At 40.6% G+C, this 27,563-nt stretch overlaps 2 long non-coding RNA genes across 2 annotated transcripts in view; one reads left to right on the top strand and one right to left on the bottom strand.

The window, feature by feature from the left end:
* LOC140641256 (uncharacterized) overlaps window positions 1-6,773 on the bottom strand; it is a 38,640-nt gene extending 31,867 nt beyond the window's left edge. The window contains exon 1 of the long non-coding RNA XR_012037801.1: window positions 5,884-6,773. This is a non-coding gene — a long non-coding RNA (uncharacterized lncRNA). The remainder of the gene's footprint in view (window positions 1-5,883) is intronic.
* LOC140641255 (uncharacterized) overlaps window positions 1-27,563 on the top strand; it is a 254,655-nt gene that overhangs the window by 162,105 nt on the left and 64,987 nt on the right. The window contains exons 4-5 of the long non-coding RNA XR_012037800.1: window positions 2,970-3,061; window positions 5,936-6,018. This is a non-coding gene — a long non-coding RNA (uncharacterized lncRNA). The remainder of the gene's footprint in view (window positions 1-2,969; window positions 3,062-5,935; window positions 6,019-27,563) is intronic.

Raw genomic sequence — 27,563 nt, 5'->3', positions numbered from 1 at the left:
AAGCAATCAAGACAGAGGGACAGTATCACAGAACAAGTGTATCTGAATGAACATATACATATACATGGACATACATATGCAGTTGACATTGAAGAACAAGGCTTTGAACTGAGCAGGTCCACTTATACACTGATTTTTTAAAAATAAATACAGTACATTGCTATACATGTATTTTTTCTTCATTGTGATTTTCCTACTATTTTCTCTAGCTTACTTTATGGTAAGAATATTGTATATAATATAACATATAAACCCTGTTAGTTGACTGTTTATGTTGTCAGGAAGGCTTCTGTTCAGCAGTAGGCTATTGGTAGTTAAATTCTGAGGGAATCAAAAGTTGTATGTGGATTTTTGAACTGCATGGAGGGCTCATGCCCCTAACCCCCACATGGTTCAAGGGCCAGCTATATGTGTAATACAGACATAATATAATATAATACATGTATTGTAATATACATAAATACACACATATATTTCATACCATCTTACTGCCTTCTAAGGCAATTCTATCTCGGTAGACATTGGGGTTGAGAGGCATGTAGGGGAGGTGTCAGTGGCAAAAGACCCAGTGACTGGCTATTGAAGAGAAAAACACATGAGTTCATTAAACAAAAATTCACTGCATGACTTATTTTCCAGACAGCATTTTAAATCATGAAAGATATAGCAGGAAATAGAACACACAAAATTTCCCACCCTTGTGAAGCTTCTGAAGGAGGGAGGCAGATAATGGACCTAGAAGCAAGGAAATATATAGGACAAGTACAATGCTGCAAAATTAAGTAAGACTGAGAGAGAGAGAGAGAGAGAGAGAGAGAGAGAGCACTATGGCAAAGGAGCCCTCACAGATGAGATGGGGTTTGAGCAAAAAGCCTGAGGGAGGATGGTAGCCATGTAGACTTCCAAGGAAGAGACTCTGAGCAGTAGCAGCCATGCGGACCAGGCCCTGAAGCAGTCACGCGCTGGTGTGGAGGACATGGAGAGGTCAGAAAAGGAGCAGGGTGCTGGCTCATCTTCAGTAAGGAGTTTTATTAAACTGGTTTTTTTTTTCAAAGATTTTATTCATTTATTCATGAGAGACACAGAGAGAGGCAGAGACACAGGCAGAGGGAGAAGCAGGCTCCCTGCAGGGAACCTGATGCGGAACTTGATCCCAGGACCCCAGGATCATGCCCCAAGCCAAAGGCAGATGCTCAACCACTGAGCCACCCAGGTATGCCTAAATTATTTGTTTTATGATGTGCAGTGTATGATCTCCATTTCCTTCTTCAGTAAAATCCTCTCAATAGGCTTTTGCCATGGGGACAAATGTAGTAAATGACTGAGTCCTCTTTTACTATTGGTCCTGAGCTGTAAATTCAAGCTGTGGTAAGAGAACCCAAAATACCTGGATTAAAATAAGACTGTGAGTAAAGGATAGCTATATTGAAGGAGAGGTTACATTTTAAAAATAGTTGCAGTCTTCAGGAGCACACAGTTGGCTCAAGGAAGTGAACTCATGAACCACACAGAGATCTCCAGTGATGGTAGGAGAATTCACCTGATTAAACATCGCATCTTCGTGACTTTGAACAGAACACCATCCTAGGAGTTGCATTCTCTATTTTTCTGAATGTTGTAGGTACAAAGGGTGAGCCCATTCCTATAGACTTGCTACAGAAGAATCCTCCCACCCAAACTTCAGCCCCAGGGTTTGGTTGGAGAAGAGCTCCTCCCCATTCCCAGATCCAGGGGCAAACCCTGGGTGACTCAAGTGACATCATTACCTACTGCTGTTGGTCGCAATGGTCAGGGGTGGCACACAGCCTCAGCTAGTTGAATCAAAGTGACCCTCAAAACTTTTGCTTCAGAATTCTGAATGCTTGTTGACTAGGGCTGCCATAATAAAGTACCATAGACTGGATGGTTTGAACAAAGGAAGTTCATTTTCTCAAAATTATGGAGTTTAGAAGTCTGAGGTCAAGGTGTTGGCAGGGCTGGTTTCTCTCAAGGCTGCTACTCTCCTTGGCTAAGGAGATGGACATCTTCTCCTATTGGGGTCTCCATATGGTCTTCCTTCCATGAGGTTCTGTCTCCTAATGTCATCTTCTTATGAGGACACCAGTCCTATTGATTTGAGGCCCTCCCTAATGACTTCATTTTAACTGAATCACCTCTTTAAATAAGTTCCTATTTCCAAATACAGTTACATACTGAGCTAGTGGGAAATTGTGACTTCAGCATATCAATTTGAAGAGGACACAATTCAGCCCATAGAGTGGGACAAAGACTAATTTTCCTGGAAGCCAGCCTTAGAGGTTTTCTCTTTTCCTCAGAAAATAGTGGTATGGGGATGTGAGGTGTTCAAGGAAGCAGCAGTTCTGTGACTTAGAAGGACCATGGAAGGGCAAATGATTTTCTTGTGAAATGCTCTCAGAGTACTTTTTTCTTGATTCCTTACACCACAGAACAGTGTTAAGGAAGTTTCATCAAGGAAAGAGTCACAACGCTGCCAGAATAGCTGAGTTGAAGAGTCCAAGTTCAGAACTACTCTATCATGTTGTTCCCCAATCATGTCCTATTTCTCTGTTTCAAACATGAGAAAACTTCTAGATGGGAACAGCTTAGAAATAGAGATATGCTGTTGAAATTATGGTTTATTGACATTACATTATCAACATGTGAGAACTTTAACGTTAGAAACTACTGTCAAACATATGCAACGTGAAAACAGTTTCAGAGGACGAAACACTTTGAAGGATGAAACTCAAAAACTCAACACATTAAAATTAAGCAAGTACCTTAGTCACCCGACGGGGGCTATGTGGTCTCTCCGTTTGACTCTTATGTTGCAGAAGATTAAGTGGCAATGAAGCGGAGTTTTCTTGTCTTTAGTGGTAAAGCATGACGTTCCTTCCTCTCAGGGTACCGAGACATTTTATTTATTCACTTGTTGTGCTAACAAGCTTTTCTCTCTTCTTTCACTTCAGGTCAGAAACCTTTGCCCCAGTGCTGCCCCTGTTCCGGTTTAACTTTAGTCGGTGGCCAAGACTGTCACGTCCCTGTCTCACCCTAGTCAAAAGTAAGCATTATCCTTCCAGAAGCATCTTCCAAGAAGAAATTGTATACCACCCTGATGAACTCACACCAGTGGGTTTAGGGTATTTTTAAGCAGATAAGAGGACAGAGGGGGATAGGCATATTTTCTCTATGGTCCACAATGTGAACACTAGGCAGTCTTCATTCTTCAGATGAAAGAGCCAGCTATAGAGAAAAATGACAGATTACATCTGCCTCTTGGTACAATTGAATTACATGTTGGATCACAGATCTACCTGGCTTTTTACACAGTTGCATTAATGTGTGGGGTTGCTTGTTTGGTGCATTTCATTAAATATCTCTTGCAAAGTCAGCTATGGAAGAATTTCCACTAAAATTTAATTCAAAAGCAAAACAACTCATAAATGATTTTCAACCTTTATGGGTAATTCCCCTTAATGCTTTCCAGTAGAACAGGAAAGTGCATTTACCAAGAATATTTTATGCTTTGAAAGTATTGTCTATGGTCATATTAGTAAGAACCTTTAAATAAGCATTTAATGTTGAAGAACTAAGACAAAATATGTGTATATATATGTGTGTGTGTGTGTGTATAATATGTGTGTATATATACACATATAAAATATGTTTATATATATGATATATATATATCATGCCTCCCTACTGATAATGCAGTTTGCCACAGTTGATTTTTATGTGTCTTTTTAACTAGAGAGAGAAAGCAGCATTGTCTGATAGAAATGTGATATAAGCAACGTATGTCATTTGAAATTATGTATTTGCCATAGTTTTAACAAGTAGAAAGAAATGGTTAAGATTAATTTTAATATTATATATATTTAATGCATATGCAGTATACATTACATCAAAGTATTCTATTTTATTACATCCATATATTGCACTATATCCAAAATACTACTTTTAAATAATCTTATAAAAAATTATTATTTACATGCTTTCCATTCTTTCCTCAAACTAAATCATTAAATCTGGGGTATATTTCACACTTAGGTCACATCTCAATTCAGACTAAGCACTTGTCAAGTGCTCAATAGCCACATGTGTCTAATGGCTGCCATATTTGGCAATGAGAGTGTGGAAATATGTTTGTATATTCTCGGACTTACAAGGGTATTGTATGTTACCATTTATATAAGCCTTTGATCTTGATATGTTTATAAGGCCAGAACTTCTTTTGAGAGAAAGAAAGAGGGTGTGCATTATTTTTATCTCTCCAAATAATTGCGACTGATCATTCTGAAAAATCATATTCATAAGCTCATACTTTTTTTTGTAAAGAAAGAACTGCATGAAACTTGTCAAACACCAGCTCCCCAAATGTCAGCAATATAACCCTTGAGAAGATAAAGCTGAATTGCTTATTACAGTAATGGAGAATACCACCTTGCCTTTGACAGGATCTTGGAAAGGAAAGGCAAAATCAAAATTTATTGAGAGTGGAAAGTTTGTTCTAAAAAGGGTCTTCCAATGCGGGGACTTGATTAGAGGTGGTTAAGGATCATCATAAAGGTCTACAATTGGTGGGAAGAGTAATGGTTTTGGAGGCAAGGGAGTCAAAGAATCTGAGGGCAAAAAATATTTGTTGTTGCTTTTTCTTGAAAATTGATGGATATTTCATAAAGTTCTTGTAATGAATAATCTCATTAATTTACTTGGGCAAGACTCTCTTGGAAGAGTACAGCTATGCTAATGAAGATAAGGAATACTTAATATGTTAGTCATGTTAGTATAGACAGTAAACTGTGTGAGAGAGGAATAGGTAGTTTTGGTTCTCAGGGTGTGTGTGTATGTGTGTGTGCGTTCATCACAATACAGACAGATGTCCAGCAAAGAGGAGATCTCTCCTTTTTCACTTATCTGACAAATCCAAGAAACATTTACACACATAACTCTATCTTTGCATGGCCACTTCCATATAACCAAATACGGAAAATCAAGTAATTATAGGATAAATTGGTAAAATGTTTTAAAAACAGAAATCTCTTCTTGAACCCAAGTGATCTAGTTCAACTGCCCACGTGCTTGAGGTTGGCTTCCTTCACCATACATCAAATATTTAGATAGCTCCTCAGCTGTTCTAAGGAGCACTGTGATTTCTTAGCAGTGAGTAAGGCACAGAAAGTACCTACCCTCTGGAAGCTTATATTGTAGTCAGGAGAACGGGGTAGTTTTTAAAAGGAAACAAAAAAGGAAGCAACATAATGGGTTACTGGTCTAGGTGTGCTACATAAGAAGTAAAAAGGCACTTAGAACCCTGGGGCCCTGGGGGTAAAGAGGTCCCAGAGAGGACTCTTGTAAGGAGGTCACATTGATTTGTTGTCTCATAAAGGCAGAGCAGGAACCAGCATGAGAAGGGCAAGGATTGTAGTCATCTATGGCAGAGTGTTCTCAGCTTGGAGGAGCCAAGTGCAAATGTCCTAAGGCAGGAAAGGATTTAGGACTTTCAGGAAACAGAAAGAAGGCTGATGTAGCTAAAGTTTAGTAGGTAAGTTTAATAGGATTGATGCAAAATGAGTTTAGAGAAGTTTTGGCAATTGTCAGATAGTATTAGGCCTAGTACTCAGGGGTGCTTCTATCACACAGGTTCTGAGCTTCCTTTCATCTTTCCTCCTCCTGTCTTGAAATTCTTAACAGTTTTTTGACCAGTGAGCTCCTCTGTTCAAAAATTATTCACATGGAATGTCACAAATGATGTAGCTAGTCCTACTGGTAAACCCTAGTAAGGATTTCAATTCAATATTGCATGATATCGGGTAGTTTTTTTGCCCCCCTTCCCATATTCTGGAAACCTGGAAGTAATCAGTGCAAGGCTTATATACTTACTCTCTGTGGTCTCAAAGCCTCAAATTCCTTGTCTTGTTGCTCTGCTTTACAGGGTTTTCAGTCCAAATGGCACCCTAGGGTCCAAAATGACTTCCAGTGCTTGAGTTCTTAAACCTCTTCCCGGCCATGATCAAGGTCAGTCACTTACTGTACCATTTTCACCCACATCCCATTGACTACATCTAGAAAATGGCTGTCTCTAGCTGCAAGGCAGTCTGGGAAATGAAGTCTTTATTCCAGAAAGCCATATGCCCAACTAAAAACTAGGATTTCTTTTTCCATATGAAAAGAAGAAACAGATAGGGGACTATTGTCAGCACTGCTTTGCACTCTCACTTCTTCCTTGGGCCTGAAGTATTCATTCATTTACACGTGTATTCATTTATACACTTATTCACTCAACATTAATTCACTCAGAAATGTTAATGAGAATCTATTTGTGCCAGGCTGTATACTAGTGACTGAGGAAAAGAAAATGGTTAAGAGTTACCTTCGAAAATATAGTAGGAGGAGGGGGAAAGACCACAGATAATTACACTATAACATCACAAGTACCAGAATAAACTGTCTAGACAGATAAGGTCATGAATAAGCAACTGGAGGTGTGGATAAAGCTGCACAGAGATGAGTGACATGTACATTTGGTTTGACAAAGATAGACAGACAAAGAAGGGGAACGTATTTCTAAGTTACACCTTGTACTGTAAGAGGATGATTTTGAAATAATATGGATTTTTGCAGCTCAGTTGTAGTGATTAGTGAGACTTGATAAATAAAACATGGCGCAGCCGATGGTTTGGTTAAACCACTTAGTGATCACTAGGGCCCCACACAATGCTTTTGGCTGTCGCCATCAGAACCCAGGTAAAAAGATGCTGATATAAATGGATTGGCTAGGTTGCAGTTCGGTTTGCCAGCAAACATAACCTGTAAAGCAAAGAAATAGAACAGCTGATGAGAGTCAGGCACTGCCTTTATACACCATGCCTCTAGCCCCACACCCACCCAACTGAAAAACCCTGCCTCTGCCCTCAACCCCTGGTCCCCTCGGCCAGAGGAGACCCTACAAACCAGCAGCTTCCCAAACGGCCCTGGGTTTGCAGGAGAACCTCTTGTCCCAAACACCCCCCTCCACTTCGGGAAACAATACTCCCATATCTAGTAATGGCTTGCTCCTCTTTTCCCAGAAAAAAAATTAAAAAATAAATAAATAAAGCAAAATCTTGGAGAACAGCGTCAAGCTTCAGAGAACACACAAAGGGATTCCTCAATTGGGAAAATCTGGTTATATTCAGACTTCTCAGACTTTTACAATTCATTCTCTGGAGCTACAGTCATACCCCCACTCTAAGGATGGCTGTTACTGTCACAGCGGTGACCCTCCTGCGCCACTATTTTCTTCTGGGGGAAAAAAAAAAGGAGCTCTGTGATAAATCACATCTGCAAGATGTGTTTCATATGTCAAGCACACATTGCTTCTAAATCAAATGCTGATACATGACTTATTCCGTCAAAAGTAAGCAGAATGCTATAATTTATAATCATCTTGAAGCACACTGCAGAGAAAATGAAAGCAGACCATTAAATTTTAATGCCTTTTCGGCTCTCGGAGAAGAGGGTTTCTGGCCACGTTTGAAGCAGGGTAATGTTTCCAACAGCATCGTGCACGCCCCCTCCACCCCCCACCCCAAAAAAACAGTTTGTTTGCCAACACTGGTGGAAACTAATTGAAAAAATGATTTAGCTGTCACAAGCTGCCACCGGTCAGGAAGTTCTCCCGCGACACGAGGGGAGGCAGAGGTGCCCAGCCCCGTTTCGCTCTCGGACAAGTGTGTGTGGTTGTGCGAGCCAGCTCCCCGCAGCAGGGCTGGGAGCAGATATTCATCGGGGTGTCATCTCCGCTTAGGCTCTTGTCCTGCACACCTATTCATCTGTGCTAAGTGAACAGCAGCATCGGCTCAAATTAAGCTGGCTTGAAAACAGCCACTGTTAATAATTTCTGCTGTGATTCAACTTAGCTTTGGCTAACAGGTGAAGATGTTTCATAACGGAGGCAATTACAGCTCCGAGAGCTCCTTCCCGCTGCCTGTTTAATCAGAGGAATGGACCGTCAGCTCCGGCGCGAAGGGCCGCGCAGCCACCGCGGGCTGCACTCATCCGTTATCTGCTAGATTGAACAAGCTGCCTGCCGGGGACAGATGCTTAGTGCAGTGATTAGAATATAAAGCAATTGCAAAGGCTGAGGGGATGGGAGTCGGTCTCCGTTATCTCAACTTACTACAGGCTTTCCTGGTCAGATAACAAGTCTTCCAAACCAGTCTTTGTAGACGAGAAATCATATGTATATCAATGCATGAAGACTCATGCATATTCATTCATCTGTGCCCTGTGTGAATTTTCCATTTAGACCGAGGAACTAAAAAAAAAAAAAAAAAGGTTAGAGGGGGAGGGTCTTCAATTCTCTGCAGATTTAGTGCCTTGTACAAGCGATTTTTCGTGACAAGATAGGGACGCTAAGTGTTAAACCGGTACAATAAAAATGCTTGCCAGATTTTTATTACTTTCTGAGGTTGAAAAGTCCATTTTTTTTTACTAATTTCCAAACAGCTTTCATATTTAAGTTTAAAAAAAAGAAAAAAGAAAGATAAGCGAAAACTTATTCAAAATATACGATCCTCTATTTTGGCTTCTGTTACCAGGAAAGAAAATTGAGATTATGTGTATGTTTTGTTACTTTCTTACATTATAGAGATCGCATAGTTACAAATAGAGGAAAATCTATTATTCTGGCGCAAAGTAGTTTTTCACATCAACTCTGAATAACTTTAAATTATGGCAAAAACATAGCTGTGTACTTCCTAATTGTGGGGATTTTCAAATAGTTCGTTTCCAGCCCAACATTTTTCGTCTTCTGCTAAAAGAAAATCAAGGAGTCTAAATTGAATTTTTATTCATTACAATTTCCTGAAATGTAGTTCTTAATGGTTTCTGATGTGCCTAAAGGCATGAATCTTAAACTACTTCCCCCCACCCCCAACCACAGAACTAGGGATATGAGAAAGACCCATTTGGTTACTGGTATTAAATTTCCACTGTATACATTAATCTGCTCTCAGAGTATTTTCCCTCAGTATATTTTGCATCAAGGGCCTATAATAAAGTCCTTGGTAGGTTATGTTTAACGAGCAATTGATTACAGAGCTGTATATCCCCAAACTGAACATATTTTCTACAAACAGCAAAATAGTTAGGAGGGTTGGGGGTGGGGAGGAGGGAGGTTAGACACATGCTTCCTTTTATTTAAAAAATCTTTTAGGAGCTTGGGAATGGTTCTGATTTCATAATGCCAAGGTTATACTGAGAGGAATCCATTTCCATCTAGGTTTTGTAATGGAGATTGTAGTCTTCATCAATTATTAGTAGGCTTTGAGGCAGTGTGTGTGCGTGCATGTGTGCCTGCATGTGAGTATGCACGCATGCATGGGCACACACGCGTTTAAGTTTTGGGAACAGGAGTAAACACCCCCCTGAAAAAAAAAAAGAATAAAAGAGCTTGTATTGCTAACTATATGATTCAAAGCTGTATTGAAGCTACCCGCCTGACAAGATAGTGGCTTGTGCTTTTTAAGAGATAGTTCTTTATTCCCTCATTCTTTAGATCCATCCATCTAGCCTCATCTTGGAATATTCTCGGCCAGAATCCTCTGCCCACTGAGTATTCCCCCGACAATTACTGTTGCTCCTTACCCTTGGAGCTTTGAAAGCCTGTGTAACATTAGCCTATCTAGCCCAGTGAAAATGTCTTTCCAGATTAGTGTAATGTTAATACTGCTGGCTCCCTGCTTTTGACCTGAAGTGGAATATATTGCACTGCTGGAGCAGATGGGATCAGAGTTTCATTGGACTGCAGAGATTGGCTGGCTGTCTGCCAAAAATGCAGTGCTCAGGCTCAGAAAAGCAGGCTTGAATCTATTCTCTGCTCTCAGAGAGAGAAAACAAAAGTGTCACATAAGTTTGTGTGGAATCAAAATACATTTGTTAAGATCGTTCATCTGCAGATGTTTACCCGGCATTCGAAAAGTAATTGAATCTTCGGGTGTAAAATGGAGACATCTTTATTCAGTTTTGCTGCAAGACATGAGACAAAAGCCAGAGCAAAGAATAAAACAAGAAATTATCTGAACTCCATTTAACCTTCTAGTTGAATGCTGATCTCACCATAAGAATACAAATGTGTACATGTGGAGTGTTTAAAGTCTGTCTCCTTTTTTATGAGTGCAAATAGATCTTAGTCTGAAATAATAAACCAAATTCATAAATAATTTTTTAAAAAGCTGAGTTAGATACCCATGTGAAACAATTATCCAGATAATTCCAAACTGGGATCTAAAATTCTAGAGGCAGGGTTGGGGAGTGTGTGTGTGTGGGGGGGGGCAGTATATGTGTCCTAAATTATCCATACTATCTCTTATTGACTGCAGCATTCAAACAAATGCTCAAGACCCTTGCTGGTTTTGTGTACACAGAGAGCCTGGAATCATTCCCATACCTACTCCAAAATAGATATTCCTGTTGACGGTTTCCTTCACCTGGAACACTGGGAACACTGGTTAAACACTTCAGTAACTGCAGCTAGGATCTGTGGTTGTCAGATTTAGCAAATTAAAATACAGGACGCCCATTTAAATTTAAATTTCTGATGCACGCCTTATGATGTTTTAGTAGAAGTGTAGCCCAGATATTGCATGAACCGTGGAATATGCAATAGTTGTATAATACTTACGTCAAACATTTATTCACTGTTCATTTGAAGTTTAACTGGGCATCTTGCATGTGATCTGACAACCCCAAGATGTGCTCTTTATTGTGACTTTCCGAATATGCAAAGTTCCCGTGCTACACACACACACACACACACACACTCCCAACTTCCAGGATTGAGCACACTTTTTTTTAAAAAAAAAAATGTATCCATTGGGTTATTTCTAAGTTTATTTTAATCATATTTTCCTCCCAAGTACAGCCTTTCCACAGCAGTAAAACATATGCTGTTTGCTGCCTAAGTAGATGGGTAATGTAAGCTGTGATGTGGAGAGGATTCTTCTCTTATCCGTTCTCTCTGAGGGTGTAGTTACAGAAACATATATATGTGCTTTTATCTGCGATAAGAGCTACCATCTGCTAGCTGCAATGTGCACAGCTTACCGTCTGAAGTGCTTATACATATTATGAAAACACACAGCTTTTGTGTATGTTGAGAATCCATATAGACAGTGTTCTAATAAACCAGGATATTAGGTCTTCAGATATGTCAAGTGGACGCAGAAGAGAACCACCCTATGGACCAGGGCGGTTAGAGATGGCCCATTGCCGGGGCCTATTGCTGCCAGTAGCGTTATTGTGACCTTTCCATAGCGCCTTATTTGCAACCTCTCCCCCGCAAGAGAATTATTTTAAATAAATGGAACCTCTTGGATGAGAAAAGGGCTTTGCCTCCGTCAAAGAGTAGAAGCTTTCATGCCGGGGACACCCGATCCCTGAACTGTGTGGTGCCTCGATGTGAGCCACGGGAGAGCCGGAGACAGCGAGACAGGACGTATAAATTTGAGTTACTTTGACCTTTAATCCAGGAGAGCACGAAGAGAAATGCGCTAGGAAGGTCGGTCTGTAGCTGTCTGGAGGCTGATAAGCTGTAATAAAGGTGCACTCCGTTGCAATTCATCTAAAGCTTCCATTGCTATCATGCTCCTTTTTCGATTTTTGTTACCTCGAGTACTTATCTAAATCCCTTTCAGTGCCAGCTTGAATGCACTTTGTGTTCTCTCCAGCTGTGACTAGGGCTGCCTGCGTGCGTCAGTGTGCTGCGGCGCACACTCGGCCCGTTGTTTGACAAGAACCAATGCCAACACCTAATTAAGGATAAGCCACAGAGCTCTCGGCTTTATCTTTGTCAACTGCTCCGTTCCTAGCTTTCTGCCTAGTTGAGTTTTTAATGACAGGAGCAACAGTTCGGTGCAGCATTCCTCAAGCCATCTCAGCGGCTGACCGCGCCCCGGGGGTGTGGCCCGCGCGGGACCCCGGGCTGCTCTGCCTGGGCCGCCTGCCCGCCGCAGGCCACCGGCCGGGCGCCGCGCACACGGGCTGGAGGGGACATACAGGGGTCCCTCCAAAGAGGATTCACGGTTTCCCAAGCGCCTCATTTCTAAAGAAAACCCCACCTGGGTCAATCCCGTGTTACAGCGCATTAAAGTTCTAAGTCAGTTTTTGCAAATATAAGGGTTCCGCAGGCCCTACAACGCTGGCAAAATTAGAGGGAGCGGGGCGCCTGCGGGGCTCAGCAGTTGAGCATCTGCCTTTGGCTCGGGGCGTCATCCTGGCCTGATCGAGTCTCCCGTTGGGCTCCCCCAGGGGAGCCTGCTTCTCCCTCTGCCTGTGTCTCTCATGAATAAATAAATAAATAAATAAATAAATAAATAAATAAATAAATAAATAAAATATTTTTTAAAATAGATTAGGCTGTGTGATACTGACTTTCAGACAGCCAGGTAGCTCTATTTATTATTTCTTTCTTTTTTTTTTTAAAGATTAATTTATGATAGAGAGGGGCAGAGAGAGAAGCAGGCTCCATGCACCAGGAGCCCGACGTGGGACTCGATCCCAGGTCTCCAGGATCGCGCCCTGGGCCAGAGGCAGGCGCTAAACCGCTGCGCCACCCAGGGATCCCCCAGGTAGCTGTATTTATAACGGTGACTGCCGCGTTTCGATTTATCAATGCATATCCATACAGGTGTGTCTATGAAGAGAAAGACAGCACCTTGTGTCATGCTTTAGTTTCTGCGCTTTTGTATGAAACTCACACAAGTGCAGTCCTCTTCCTAGAAGGTAGCTTTTGTTGTTAGTTTTAAATCTGTCCGTTTGCATTTCTCTTTGTTCTGAGACTACTAATTGAAGCTTCATGTTTTAAATGATTGATCAAGGTAGGGGCACCTGGGTGGCTCTATCTGTTTAGCATCACCTGCCTTGGGCTCAGGTCATGATCTCAGGGTCCTACGACCAAGCCCCACCGTGGGCTCTGCTCAGCGGGGAGTCTGCTTCTCCCTCTCCTTTTGTCCCTCCCCCAATTTGTGCTTCCTCTCAAACTCGCTCTCTATCAAATAAATGAAATCGTTTTTAAAAATGTTTTATTTATTCATTAGAGACACAGAGAGGCAGAGGGAGAAGCAAGCTCCCTACACGCAGCTGGATACAGGACTGGATCCCAGGACCCTGGGATCACCGCCTGAGTGGAAGGAAGACACTCAACCACTGAGCCACCCAGGTGCCCCTAAATAATTTTTTTTAAATGATTAGGGTAATGTCATGGAACATCAAGCTGTCCCAAGACAATAAGACTTGCTAAAAGATCATTGAAGTTTAAAAGTACCCAAAATGCTGAGTTAACTATATCACTGTTGGTATGATTTTTGAGAATGTTAAGGGCACCTACCTTGGGTGGGGAAGAAATGGATTATTTGCCCCAGTTTCTGCTGCTCCTTCATTTCAATTTTATGTTAGTTTGAAAATTACACAACATCCTTTGTTCTGTCTACAAAATCCTCTTTTTTTTTATTTTAAGATTTTTTATTTATTCATGAGAGAGAGGCAGAGACACAGGCAGAGGGAGAAGCAGACTCCATGCAGGGAGCCCTCGATCCCCGGTCCCCAGGATCACGTCCTGGGCCGAATGCGGCGCTAAACCATTGAGCCACCCTGGCTGCCCGCAAAATCCTCTTAAAAAAAAAAATTCACTTAGATGTTTTGACTCCACTCAAACTTTTATTTTGTTCTTAACTGATAATTCTGTATAACATACAATGAGGGGTTCAAATATTCTATAGCAAAGGGAGATAGCAATAGTAATAGTGACTAATTACTAATTTTATTTAACAGAGAATCTGAGGTTGGTCCCTATATGCTCTGTACTATGCTAGATATAGAATGGCTAAGAAATATGAGAATTCCTCTATGGCAGGCAGGAGCATAGAGTCCAGTTAAAGAGATAAGATATTCTGTATCTAACATCTCCCTGCATGATCTTCACAAATAGTAGTAAAGCTCTGCAAATATTTTAATGAGTCTCAAGTAGGATATACTTGTTCGTCTTCTCTGCATGCATCAACCCAGGCCTGTCAACAAAAACAAAGTAAGGAACTGAGTCTCTTATCCACTTAATTTAAACCAAATGTTTGCTTTTGCCCAAATTGTCTGAATACCTCAGATAAAACTTGCTCATCTGAGTTATTGCATCCTCAGTGATTTCTGCATGCCAGCAGAGAAAGCCTCCCTTCTTCATGCTCCTCTCACATGTCAGAAGCCGGGACGCAGTCTAATTTGCCATATTTCCTCAAGGATCTCTAGCTAAGACAGTTTCACTGTTTTCCCTGATGAACATTGTTTTTCTGAGTGGTGGTAATGGGTTTGCACTGAGTCATCCATACTCTAAGGCTCCCTGAGAGGCCAGAGGCCCTCCCAGCAATATGACTGTGCAGATATTTGTGTGCGTCCTGTAACCACAAAGTTCAGTTATTTATCTTCTTTGTGTTAATTGCACCACAATGAAATCATTTAATACAGCTTTATCTCTATTTGGTCCAGCTCCTCAAAGCTAGTCTTCTTCTTTTTTTTTTTTTTTTTTAAGATTGTATTTATTTGAGATAGAGAGAGAAAGAGAGAGAGAATACGTGAACAGGATGGTGGTGGGGGAAGGTCAGAAGAGAGAGGGAGAAGCAGTCTCCCTGAGGAGCAGGGAACCCAATGCGAGGCTTGATGCTGGGCTTCATCCCAGGACCCTGAGATCATGACCTGAGGAGAAGGCAGGTGCTCAACAGACTGAGCCACCCAGGTGCCCCAAAGCTAGTCTTCTAAAGCATTGTCTTACTCATAAGGTAGCAAACACAGATTTCTCAATAGGCTGGTTCACATGAGAGTCTGATGGATTGGACATGGTTGGGCTACATCTTCTACAATACGCCTTTTCCTAAATTGGTGCTTTTGTGGCTGGGGTAGATGATATCAGAAATGTCATGTGATCAAGATCTCTTAGCTCTATGAGGAATTTCTTAGTTGTTAGATGGATCTTCTGTTAAAGAACTATCCTATCTACACTCTATAATAATAACAGTTCTGTCCAGAAAGATATGAGTACAACCCCTTTAAGGGTGTTATATTGATCCTAGAATTACTGCAGTTCATGAGACAATGAAAAAACAGTAGTCTTTCATTGAATTGAATCTTTGGTGAAATAAACCAGCTTCAGGTACAAGTACAACAGATCTAAAACTGACCAAATGAGCAAAGAAGAAATAATCTGGATTTTGCAAATTAAATGAATTTTTTTCTACAGGCAGAAGCAACTGACAATGTTTCCCATTTGAACTTTCAAGTTATAATCATAATTTGTATTTTTTTAAACAAAACCTGAAGGCATATTGCATCAATAGTTGATAGAAGGGATGCCTGGGTGGCTCAGAAATTGAGTGTCTGCCTTCGGCTCAGGGCGTGATCCTAGAGTCCCAGGATCAAGTCCTGCATCAGGCTCCCTGCATGGACTCTGTGTCTCCCTTTGCCTATGTCTCTGCCTCTCTCTCTCTCTGTGTGTGTCTCTCATGAATAAATGGGTAAAATCTTTAAAGAAAAAAAAATAGTTGATAGAGAATAGCCTTCTGTTCTAGATATGAAGAGTCTCATTTACAATATTCCTATGGTTTACTCTGATCATATTAACTTTAATTAGGAAATAAAAGTAAGCATATTAGGTAAAATGCAGAGGCATAATATTTGGGAATTACTATTCGGGAGTTACTTTGAACTTGTAGATTTTTGTTAATCATAAGCGAAGTATGAAAATATATTTTTCATTTCCTGTTTTCTGTGTGCATACCCTGCTGTCTATAGTTAAGCCAACCTTCTCTGCATTTGGACCAGTGGATTTTCACATTAGCACTTTTTTCTTTATATACAGGCTCGGTGTTAAGTAAAAGAGAATGCTTGTTCCACATAACCTTTATTTATATGCATGTTTCCTTGAATTTCTTACTGAAAACTACCAATTATACCTGAGTTTATTGTGCATAAAACATTTCTGTTTTCTAAGCATAAACACAGAGTTATTGCTAGGGGGCTATCCTCTACTATTTATTTAACATGAACTAAGAAATTCAAATTCATATTAAAAATAGACTCACTACTTAAGGCCACATTCAATCTGATTTAACACATGCAAGAGTAATCCATCTACTTATAAGACCTGTCCAGAAACCATTGTTTTAATACAAAAGGTGACCTATTTGTTTTACTAGACAAAAGTGTATGTGTCATGGGTCGATAATTAACCTCCTGAATGTTTGCCCCCTCCTAAGTCAGGTATCTCAAGCTGCTTATACTCAAAAGTAAATGAACTGCATAGTGAAATAAATTGTGTGACTAAAACATGCATAGCATCATATGTTGCTCTTCCGTAGTTTGGAAGAACCGGTGCAAATCTTTTATAAGAGAAACGCCAACATGGAGCTGTAGGGTAGTTTCACCTCTGGCTGAATCCCATGTCAGTGTGGTAATTACCAGGCCCAGTCAATAATACCTCTCCTCAGTATAATTGCAAATCCAGTACAACCATGACCAGAACTAAATTGCTTCAGAACAATCAATAGGAATCTTCTGATTATGTTCCCGGGTGTATGCATCAAATATAAAGAGGAAAACTGTCCATTCAAGCAAAAGGTCAATTTTATAAATAAAAAATACTGTATAAAAGTCATGTTGTGTTTTATGTTCTTTCCTGGTTACTTGTCCATGGAAAGAAAGTATGTAGCAAGGAATTCATCAGCAGACATAGGGTAAACCAAGAAAAGCAAGAATAATTTTGAGTGAAAGATATATGCATGACTGAGGATAAGCTGGTCAATTCAGCAAATACCTTCCTTCTATTCTGAAACAGAGCTTTGAACATAAAACTAAAATCCCTGTGCTTTTTGGTAAGCACCAGTCATTAAAGGGGCTAGTTAACTAATGGGTCCCATAAGTTGCTGGTTCCATTAGAAAGTAAGATTAGAGCTATTAATTTCCTATCAGAGGCATGTAATAATATAGATTATTTGAAAGGGTCACTGTCCCATCTGTTGAGATCACTGCCCTTCAAACTGGGGAACAGAATTTCCAGGCAGATGAGAAGATTAGAACCATAGAGCTACAGAGCTAAGCAAAATAATAATAATAACAACAATAACAATAATAATAATAACAACAACAATAAATTGTTTGCTGATGACCGACTTGAGCTAAGTTGTGTCATCTCACATCCAGTCACATGAAAGCATCTTTGGGTCTAGGAAATTCGGCACTGGGTTCCATAAAGCTTGGTGATGAGAATGCCCCCTCATGAGGCTAAGTAGAGACAAGAGGGGTGTGACCAGCAGAGAAGGGAAGAGAAAGACAGGAAAAGACATGGGGATCTTCTTCATGTGATTATGACACAAAAAGAAAATTTAAGACCAAAAGATTAGAGCTTTTCTAGAATGTATCATGATATATTCTGCTTTCTCTTTTTAAAGTTATTCTTTGGTCTTAACAAAGAAAGTAGGGGGACACCTGGGTGGCTGAGTGGTTGAGTGTCTGCCTTTGGCTCAGGTCATGATCCCAGAGTCCCTTTGGGAAACCTGTGTCGTCTCTGCCTTTCTCTGTGTCTCTCATGAATAAATAAAAAAATCTTAAAAAAAAAAAAAAAGGGTGGGGGGAAAGGGAATTGGTGCTGACTCACATTTGCCTGTGTTCTGATCTCTCTTCCCATCTTTTCTGCTTCTGGGCTGGGAGGTATGAGTGGACCGTATGCCACAGTACCCTGAGTTCCAGAGTCCTCAGCGACTTTCCACCAGCTGGTGAAGAATTGCACACTCACTAGCTCGAGACAGGCCATCCATGGTCTGCCTCCACCCACCTTCCAGGATACTTCTCTGCCCCCCATCTGGCTTGGGTTCCACAGCGTTCCCAGCACGTCTGCACAGCATCCAGTGTGCCCACTGCCATTCACCATCACTTCACTCTAGCTGTGATCAGAATGTTCCTCCCTCATCCAGGCCCACCCACATCCTACCCTTTTCTCCAATACCCGGGCAATGCCAGAAAGCCTCCCCAGTCCTTCTCTTGTAAAAAGTCTTTCCTTCTTAAGAACTCCCACTTTGTTCAGACTCTCCATGATTGTCTTTGATTTGAGTTATAATGAAGGAGGTATCAGTGAAGGCTGGCCGTCACAAGGAGTAGTAACAGAAAGAATGTGCTACTACTACCAAGATAAAACTTAACTAAAATACTGGCTATGTAATGAAGTCTCCTTATACACACGTTAAAATTAACCATGCCTAGAGCTGGCTCTGTCCTCTGTTGGGGCCCTTAAAAACTAATAGAGAAAACCGTGACTCCTAATTGCCCAAGTTTTCAAAATGCAGGAATCTATCATGGATATAAAATCAATACTTTATATCACTTCTTGAAATGTTGCTGACATACCATTTATACATGAATAAAACTGAATAAAGCAAAGTGTGTAAAGATGCTTGTCACTTTCAACGTAAAAAACACTGGATCCGAGGTCTTTTCACCTAAGCAAATATTTCAGCAGATGCTAAGTGAGAGAAAGAGAGAGAGAAATTAATTTAAATGTTCTAGTAATTTCCAAAGAGTCAAAAGTAGCACCTGTGTCCTGAGAGCACATCTTGTGTGTGTATCACATTGTCTAGGCTTCTTTTTAGCAGCCAACCCCCACCAGCAAACAGGAATCCTGCAGTTGGCATTTTTACATTAAGGTATAAATGAAAACGTTGCAGTCAAAACAACGTAAAAGGCTGTTAAATAGCTGATAATTTCATCAAGTCAAAGATGAATGTAGCTGTATTAGAAGCATAATGCTATACACATTTTCAATTACCTCCTTAACCCTTCGAGGAAGCTAAAATGTTGTCGGTGAGGCCCTGCATGAAGAGGCACAACACAGCACACCAGCCCCCTCCATCACTCCGTCTTGGCGTCCACTGGAAGGGGACTGGGTGGACTGTTGCCCACATCAGTTTTAAATTGCTCAAGCAATTGTTTCCTGTAGATTAATTTGTAATTCTAAATTTCCAGGCGAATGAAATGTGAGCCTGTCCCTCCCTCAGGCCATTTACAGAGCTATAGCTTTCCTATAATCTGAGGCTGGTGCTAACATGAGAACACAGGGCGGGGGAGGGGGGCAAGGAAGAGAGTGGGGGTGGGTGACAGAGGGAGGAGAGAGTGAGGAAGACCCAAGCCAGTAATAGGATCTCTGTCCGCACCCTTGTCAACCTCATCAGTATTCCCTACATCCTTATACAGCTGGCAGTTTTGCACAATGGCATGTCCTTCCATTTTATGCCTCATCCCGCTAAATAAATAAATAGACAATAATTTGAAGATGTTTGCAGTATGGAGAGACATGTATCTACAATATTCACAATGGAGTGAGTTGTATTCACTGGTTTTAATGAACTGGTGAGTCCTCTCCCTTTATTTGAGCCTTACCCAGGTCTGCCACTTTGCTCTGAGACCAAATTACCTGTCACGTTGTGGAAAAGATTGGGTCCATGAGAGGAAATGCATCCTCTAAGTGCAAAGCTCTAAGTAATTACTTCTAGCTGGTGGTTTCATTCAGTGTTTGTGAGCAGCCACTTCTCATGGAAGGCTATACAAGACTACGTATTTCTTTTAACCAGAAACTTCTCCAGAGTTCACGGTTTAACACAGTGATACTTAACCTTTCTTTGGGACATAGACCCCTATGGGAATCTGACTTTTTGTTTTGTCTTGGTTTTTTTGCAATCGGATTTTTTTAGTATGTGGGTCCTCTTTGAAAATGCCCATGAGCTGAGCAACAAAATTCTGCTTTCGTATTGACTCTCCCTCATGTAGTCAAAATAGAAAAACAATCTTTAGGAAAAAGTGTATTTTGCACAGCTCACTTTCATTTTTCATGCAAATATTTGTGGCTATTTCCTAAATTTAATTTAAATCCATCCAAAAATGTGCAAAAACAGGTCAGATTAGATTGTGTCCAAAAGTAAATTTCAATATGAAGTCAGCCGGAGTTGTCTTTAAGCAGACATAGAACATGGGACTTGGATGTGGGCATGCGCCTGTCGTTTTTTGACTTCAGCTCTTTGTTTTGAAGGCAAAAGGTCTTCAAAACAGAGAGTTTCCTTAGCTCCATTTGCCAGACAAAGGGAGACTTTTATCAAAGCATTCTAGTGCACTGCATGTGGTAATATTTCCTTTATCTGCTTAGTTAATAAGACCATTTTTGGCAAAGTCTGAATCACCAATATCAATGTTACGATATAATTATTGTTAAAAGGAAAACAGGATAAAAGATCTGTTAGGTCAGAGGGTATCTGAATCATTTTCCCCTGGACCTGCTTCCACGCTGATACAGGAGGTAATGTGTGGCAAGAACTTGGAAAAAGAATTCCTTCTTCACCGGGGGATTAACACCTCACATTCAGACATAAAGGTGCTCTGTCTGTGCAGAGATACCCAGACTCTTCTAGTGGAGCTTGACTTGACAAGGCAATCAACCGAAGTCCAGATAGAGCCCAGGAGGCCTTCAACTGATGTTTGCTGAACAATTTTTAAAAGGCAGAACAGGAGTCGGCTTGTCAGACCACATGTTGTTTAGTTTCTGATTTTAAATAATTTATTGGGCATTAAACTACCAATGAGGTAAAAATGATTGCCATACTTTGGGGGAGAAACTATTTTAAAAATCTGAATGTTCTGTGCATTCAACTGCTGTTGACTGGTTGAGATACATAAAAGTGTTGTGGAACATGAGGGACTATTTAAAATATCTTCACAGTTGTCAAAAGCTCAGTGGTTCTGCAAAATTTCTATTTGGCCTGGAGAGGGTAAATGGGCCTCATACACACACATATTTCTCGGCTCTCTTTTATGCCTCCTTTACGCCACATGCACATCTAAGTATCTTCTTAGTTGGAATAATTAAATCATTAAAGCTATCTCAGCTCAGGATACTGCTTTCATTTTTTTTTTAATACAGAGAAATGAGAATGGAAGTAATATTTTCCCCAAACAGATGAACCCATATCACCCTCCGAGATATAGGTGGTGTCTAAATGTCACCAGTACAGCCAGACCCTGGAATATCAACCTTGAGTAGACTTCTTGTAGTCTCATGTGCCAAACTGAAAAGATGAGGACTCTAGCAACAGTGACAGTCTAGGAAAGCCTCTTAGGAACATTTCAAGTATGCCAGGAAACATCTGAAGGAAACATGTAAATATGTAAACTCCAAGCTGAGACTGGAAGTCCTAGGGAAGCATAAGTCTTCCTGTAAAATGACCACTTAATTGGATGTAGCCCTCTCCCTGGTTGTCGCCTTTAGTCCCCAATGCACCTGATTGAATGTCCTTCCTTTTGTGACTGAAAAAAATTTTTAAAAAGGTCCAAAAACTTGGTGTTGAGAGAACATGTGCCGAACACAACCAGTCACCATTCCCCAAGAAGTACTCCTGTTGAGCAATGTCCTTATGCTTTGCCAAAGCACTTATGTCAGGTGCCCTTAGGAGAAGGGCAGAGACTAACAACACTAGCAGAACTAACAACACTAGTCCAATAAATTGAAGCCAAATACTCCAGAGTGGGGTGCCTGGTGGCTTAGTGGTTGAGCATCTGCCTTTGGCTCAGGTTGTGATCCTGGGGTCCTGGGATCAAGTCCTATATCAGGCTCCCCACAGAAAGCCTGCTTCTCCCTCTGCCTATGTCTCTACATTTCTTTCTGTGTCTCTCATGAATAAATCAATTTAAAAAATCTTTTAAAAACAAAAATAAACAAGAAATACTCCAGGGTACCTCAGACTGGTAGGGAACCACCTTCTTCTTGGTTAAGGAGGAGTTATAATTCTGCAGTTTCTGAAAGTGGCACCTTACATGAATTACCCAGGGTGTTAAATTATGATGACCTTAATTCATCTCAGATATTTCCTTTCTGATTACCAGGACATGGCAAGCAACTTTTAAGATGTCTCCAAAAAACAGTAGGGTGAAATAATACCATTGAGTTACTTTTAGAAGAATATGGAGACAGTTCTCCATTCTGTCCTGACATTTGCTTGTGAACCAACTCAGTACCATGTTGGTGATTTGCATATAACAGCCTCCTGGCACAAATTAACTGGAACAAGTTCCCATTGCAGCTAATAAACTCACTGTAACAAGTCCCTCAACTTTGCCTGGTCACACTGCTCAGCAGGATTGCCATATGTGGAACTGGATTGCAAGATAAAAATAACATCATTTTGTGCTTTCAAACCCATACAACTCTATATTGTCTCTTTGGAAATAAGATTTGTTTAACGGCCAGTGATTATCTCCTATCTGGCTTGCTCTAATACCAGTTGTGGGTTTGGGGGAGGGGGTATTGGTTGTTGTTGTTTTTTAATCACTAGTGTTATCTGTACTTTGGAAGGAGAGCTACAATTAAACATATTTTGAACAGAAGAGGAAAAGGCAGCAGGGCTCTTTTGGCATCAGTTCACACAGCCTATCATTCCAAAACATTTCTGGTTTTACACTGGTCTCATCAACCAATGTCAGCACAGCTGAGGTGACTGTGCTAATTAACTGTCCTGCCGAACCAGCTGAGAAAGCTTGTATAAACTCCCTGGGAATATGAGCTGTTAAGAAGAAATTCTATCCAATGGAGCAAGGGACCAAACCCAAATATAGAATCAAAACATGGAACAGTTGCCCTTAACCATCAGGTGATAACATCATCAGCTACAAGATGTTAGAGAGTTAGCAGAGCTGAATACAAGGCCAGTAAGACAGAATAAAAAAAATAATAATCACATGCAAAGAGGTCAAAGTCTCTTTCCTTCCCCTATTTGAACAAAGCATTTGGGGGTAGCCAGCATAGCATCTCCAAAGGATGAAAGTGCACCTGCTCCTGAAGTCTGTTCTCAAGAGAAAACTGATCCAATATAAAACAGCTCTATAGTCTCACAGAGGCTGTTGGAGGTGCTATACTACTGGCTGGAAGCGAGGACAGTTGGCCCAGGGAGATGAGATGGGAGGTGTGGTCTGGACAGTGAGGATCAAAGACCTAAGAGGTTGTGCATAACTTGGCACATGGATAGGAAAGACCTGGTGTTGGTGTAGGAGAATGAGAGGCTACAAGGAACTTTAGCTGTTAAGGGGTAGGAGGCAGAGTTTTAATAAAAGTTGCAGTGCTGGGGCACCTGGGTGGCTCAGTCAGTAAAGTGTCTGCCTTTGGCTCAGGACTTGATACCAGGGTCCTAGGATTGAGCCCCGTGTCCAGCTCCCTGCTTGGCAGGGAGTCTGCTTCTCCTTCTCCCTCTGCCCCTCCCCCTGCTGATGCTTGGCTTCTGTATCTCTCTCAAAAATAAGTAAGTAAAATCTTCTTTTAAAAAAAGTTGCATGGTCCAAGTATTCCTACCATCACTACTGAAAAAAAACATTTCTTTTTCTGGGAGATACGGATGAGGGGAGTATAAAGTTATTTACGTTTTTTAAAGATGAAATTGTGTACCAATATGCTGATGCTTCCATGCTTCCATTAGGTCAAGCAAACCATAGCATTAGAAGAGAAACTGAGAGTCTTTTCAGTGGTCACCCTTGTAAAGTCATCATTTGGGGGTTCAAGAATAGAGGTGACAACACATATCTATTGAAAACTGAAGGTTATTGTTGTCATGTCATAGAACAAATATTTATTACTTCCTATAAACATACCAATAATGAAGGGAGAGACACAGGAAGGTGTTTTAGGGATAATTCCTCTGAAAGTTCAGGTTTAAGTTAAAAAGTTCTTGAGATAAAAGTGGGCTGGTTTCCTGAAACCAGCAACCTGAAATCCTACGCGTCCTCACTGTCACAACCAGTGTTGCAGCAACAGAGAGTGGTTGCCTTGGAAAAAATCCTTCCATACATTTCAGAGAAGACAGGCTTGAGGCAGATGCTCCCAGCTAGTTACAGGCATGGATTCAACACTGTGTGTGGAGAGGTCCACAACCAGTTAAAGACAAATAAGCCACATCCCATTAACTAGCTCAGCCTAATTTACATTTTCTTTAAGAACAGACCCTTACTCATCAAAATTTTTCTGATGGGTTTAAGGACTTGGGAGGAGAAAGGGTTGGACTGTGTTCCCCGCCAAGGGTCTCTTTCCTGTTCATGTCTGTTTGTAAGGATTTCTATATGGAAATAAGTAACTCAGGACCTGTGAGAAATAGAAAATTCATTCTCTGAGCATGCTTAATTTTTGAAATGGTGGAACCTGGGCAACACTCAGGCTACTCTATAATGATGATGATGATGATGATGGTGATGATGATGACGATGATGATGATAATAATAATAATAATAATAATAATAAAGCTTTTAAAGATAGAATAAAGGAGAGGTCCTTTGGGCTGCAGTTCTCTAAATACAACATTAGGACAATCTTGGGCTCCGTGGAGCTGTTGATCAGTAAGCATGTGTCAAGACTGAAGGATCAGAGATTTTACTCTGCTTGCAAGCAAACAAGTGAACCTGACAGAAAACACAGACCCCTGGGACAGAGACAGAGGACTTTATTACTCATAGTATAGCAAACAGCATGAGCTTCGTGTTCACGTCCATCTCCCTTACCCGCACCACTTGCCACGTGGTGATGCAGAGTGGCTCAGGTAGACGCCGAGTACACTGTTGGTTTACAGCCCAGATGAGGAACATGCATCTTTTGTCATGGGCTGCAAGCAAACCTGACTGAGCCCTATCCCTGTCTTATACTGAACAGTAGGCAGACCAGACCTCTGCTCTACAGGAAGATACTATCTCTGTCTTCCAAGGCTGTCCACTACACAAACATCCTTGAAAAGACAGTGTTTCTGCTCACACCATGTGCAGATAGGTCAGTGACTAACAGATTTGTCCCCTGGCAGCCTCATCCTCTGTGCTGACAGTAGAGGTCATGCTTTGCAGTGCTTCCTACATGGGGGTGGATCTCCTAGGTGGCAACTGGTAAACCTATGTGGCCACATAAGTTGCTTTGCTCTTGAGGTCATGCAGGTCTGGGAACATCGTCCTGGCTCTGAAGGCACATGTAGATGTTAGAGGTACCATTCATTCGACCTCAAGTCATATAAAGAAGGAGCCAGGTCCATAACTGAGTCATTCTGTGAATTGCCGTCATATTGAGAAAAATGAATATAAATCTTACCAGTCCTCGTTTTCCTGCCTTTCTCATTCCTGGAATTTCTCTATGAGGCAATAATCTCCCACATACTCAGGCTCTTGAAAAGAGAAGGGTTATATGCTCTTATAAGTAGCTCATCATGTCCACATGCTCTACTAATCAAACACTTTAGGCTGTGGAGCTGAAGACCAACAGCTTGGACCATCTAATACCTTTCTTAAATGATGATTTATGAGATGAAACTGCATCCAGATTCTATTAGGAAAACAGGAAGTTAGAAAGTTAGATCTGACTTCTTTACATGAATACTTTAGTGAAATGGAACATGGGCCTTGAATCAGAGAGACTCAAATATGGTACTGTCACTACCTGCATGGCCATAGACACCTTAATGCATCTAACCTGGGTCTCAATTTACTCATCTGTAAAATGGGATTAAAAAAACCTATATCCTACTGTCATCATGGGGATTAAATGAGAAACTATTTGTAACACACTTGGCACAGTGCCTGGCTTTATGAATAATTGTTGTTATTATTGGCTATCTTGCCACTCACAGGAAGCTATAAAATATATACCAGTGCAGGTTTGCTCTTAATTTACTGCCTGTCCTGAGATCCATTCTTAAAATTGCCCATAAATCAAGAATCAGTGCCCACTGTACACTCTCCCTGTCATGGAGATGTGCACTGCTGTGAGATACTCAATTCAACTTCTCTTTTTGGTGGTGGACACCACCTTTGTTCATCTAAATAGTGGCATTCAAAGAAGGATGCTAATAGACATTGATGAGCTGCCAGGGAACCAGCTCTGCACAGAAGTTAATCACCTATGACTCTCTTGTCTTGATACTAGTTCAGGAGGCTTTTTTAAAAAAAATCTAAAAAAAAAAAAAACAACTTTCCTTTTTAAATTTCGTATAACATGTAGTATGATTGTGTTTTAAATTAAGGCTCTCTGCTAACGACTTAAGTTCTGAAAAACTGCAGCCTATGTATGCTAGAACTTGAATTACTAGCACTCAAGTTTGTAATATCACCATGTTCTTTCCCCCTAATCTTTTACATCAACAAAGCAGTTAAAACAGTAAACCCCTTGAAGATGAAGAAACTGGATTCAAGAAAGGTATTAAGTTGTCCAGCTCCATTCTATTCAGTAAATTATCTCATCTCTATAGTGAGTCATTAACTCACTAGGCAGATATTTATTGAGATTCCACCATGAGGAAATTATTACCCTGGCCCCTGGTGATACCTACGTGATTAAGGTCTGATGACCACAGTCAGGGTACTTATTGCTTAAAAGGAAAGAGAAAGCGGCTTTTATATTGCACCTGCCAGGGTCAATGCACAATGGTGGGAATTCCTGAATACTTTGTAAGGTGGGATTCTTTTGCCTCCATGTAAGAGAAAAAAATCAACTCACCCTGTATAAAATTTAGAATAAAAGACATCATCAGCGATTTGATAATGCCATTAAAAAACCAGATTCTTTATATATTTAATATAGATTAAGTGCTTTGAAAAATGTCTGGCATCTAATAAATACTCATTGTACTTCATCTATTAATACCTAATACACTTCTCCTTAGATTCTTGAAGAGCTATAGTGGAGTTATACATGAGAACAGAGTGAATTTTACCTAGGAAATGAGGGACAGATTTTACAGAGAAAGTTATATTTAAGCTGGCTCTTGAGCTTAAGAAGATTGTCAAATAGGCAAGAAAAGTCTCATAAGAGAAAGCAGCTTGCACAAGGCCAGGAAGCTTGAAGGGCAGTGATTGGTTAAATTGTGGTTCACCGTAAATAAGATAATAAGCAAGCATTAAAAAGAAAAAGATAAAATCTATGCATTAGATGACATTTATGAATGGAAAATTAAAGTCCTACAATCATATGAATAGTAGACTGATTCAATTTTTAGGTAACTGCATTATTTGAGTAATCTATAGTAAGCATATCATCACTTTTAAAAGGTAGATTGGAAATTATGTTATGGTTCAAGAAATAGCAAATTATTTATTTTTACAGGAGGAATGCAAGATGATGAGATGGAATTACAATTAGAGATCAGACTGTGTGTTATACTAAGAGCTTTAGACTGGATCAGGGGTTGGCATACTTCAACCGCCGGGCCAAGCTCAGCCCACCACCTGTTTTTGTAAATAAAGTTTTATTGGAATACAGCCAGTCATTCATATATACATGGTCTGTGGCTGTTTTTGTACTGCAACAGTAGAGTTGAATAGTTGTGAGAGAGACTCTATGGCTCACAAAGCCTGACATATTTACTACCTAAACCTCTGCAGAAAAAGCTTACAGACCCATGTTTCCAATAATAAAAAGACATCAAATTAGGGAATGGCATTATCAAATTTTCTTATTAGCAAGATGACACCAACAGAGCCTGGGAAACAGA

Source organism: Canis lupus, chromosome 10 (genome assembly GCF_048164855.1).
Source record: "Canis lupus baileyi chromosome 10, mCanLup2.hap1, whole genome shotgun sequence".
In the NCBI taxonomy this organism is placed as follows: Eukaryota; Metazoa; Chordata; class Mammalia; order Carnivora; family Canidae; genus Canis; species Canis lupus.
The sequence above is the reverse complement of the archived record's forward strand: the minus strand, read 5'-3'. Positions and strand labels throughout refer to the sequence as shown.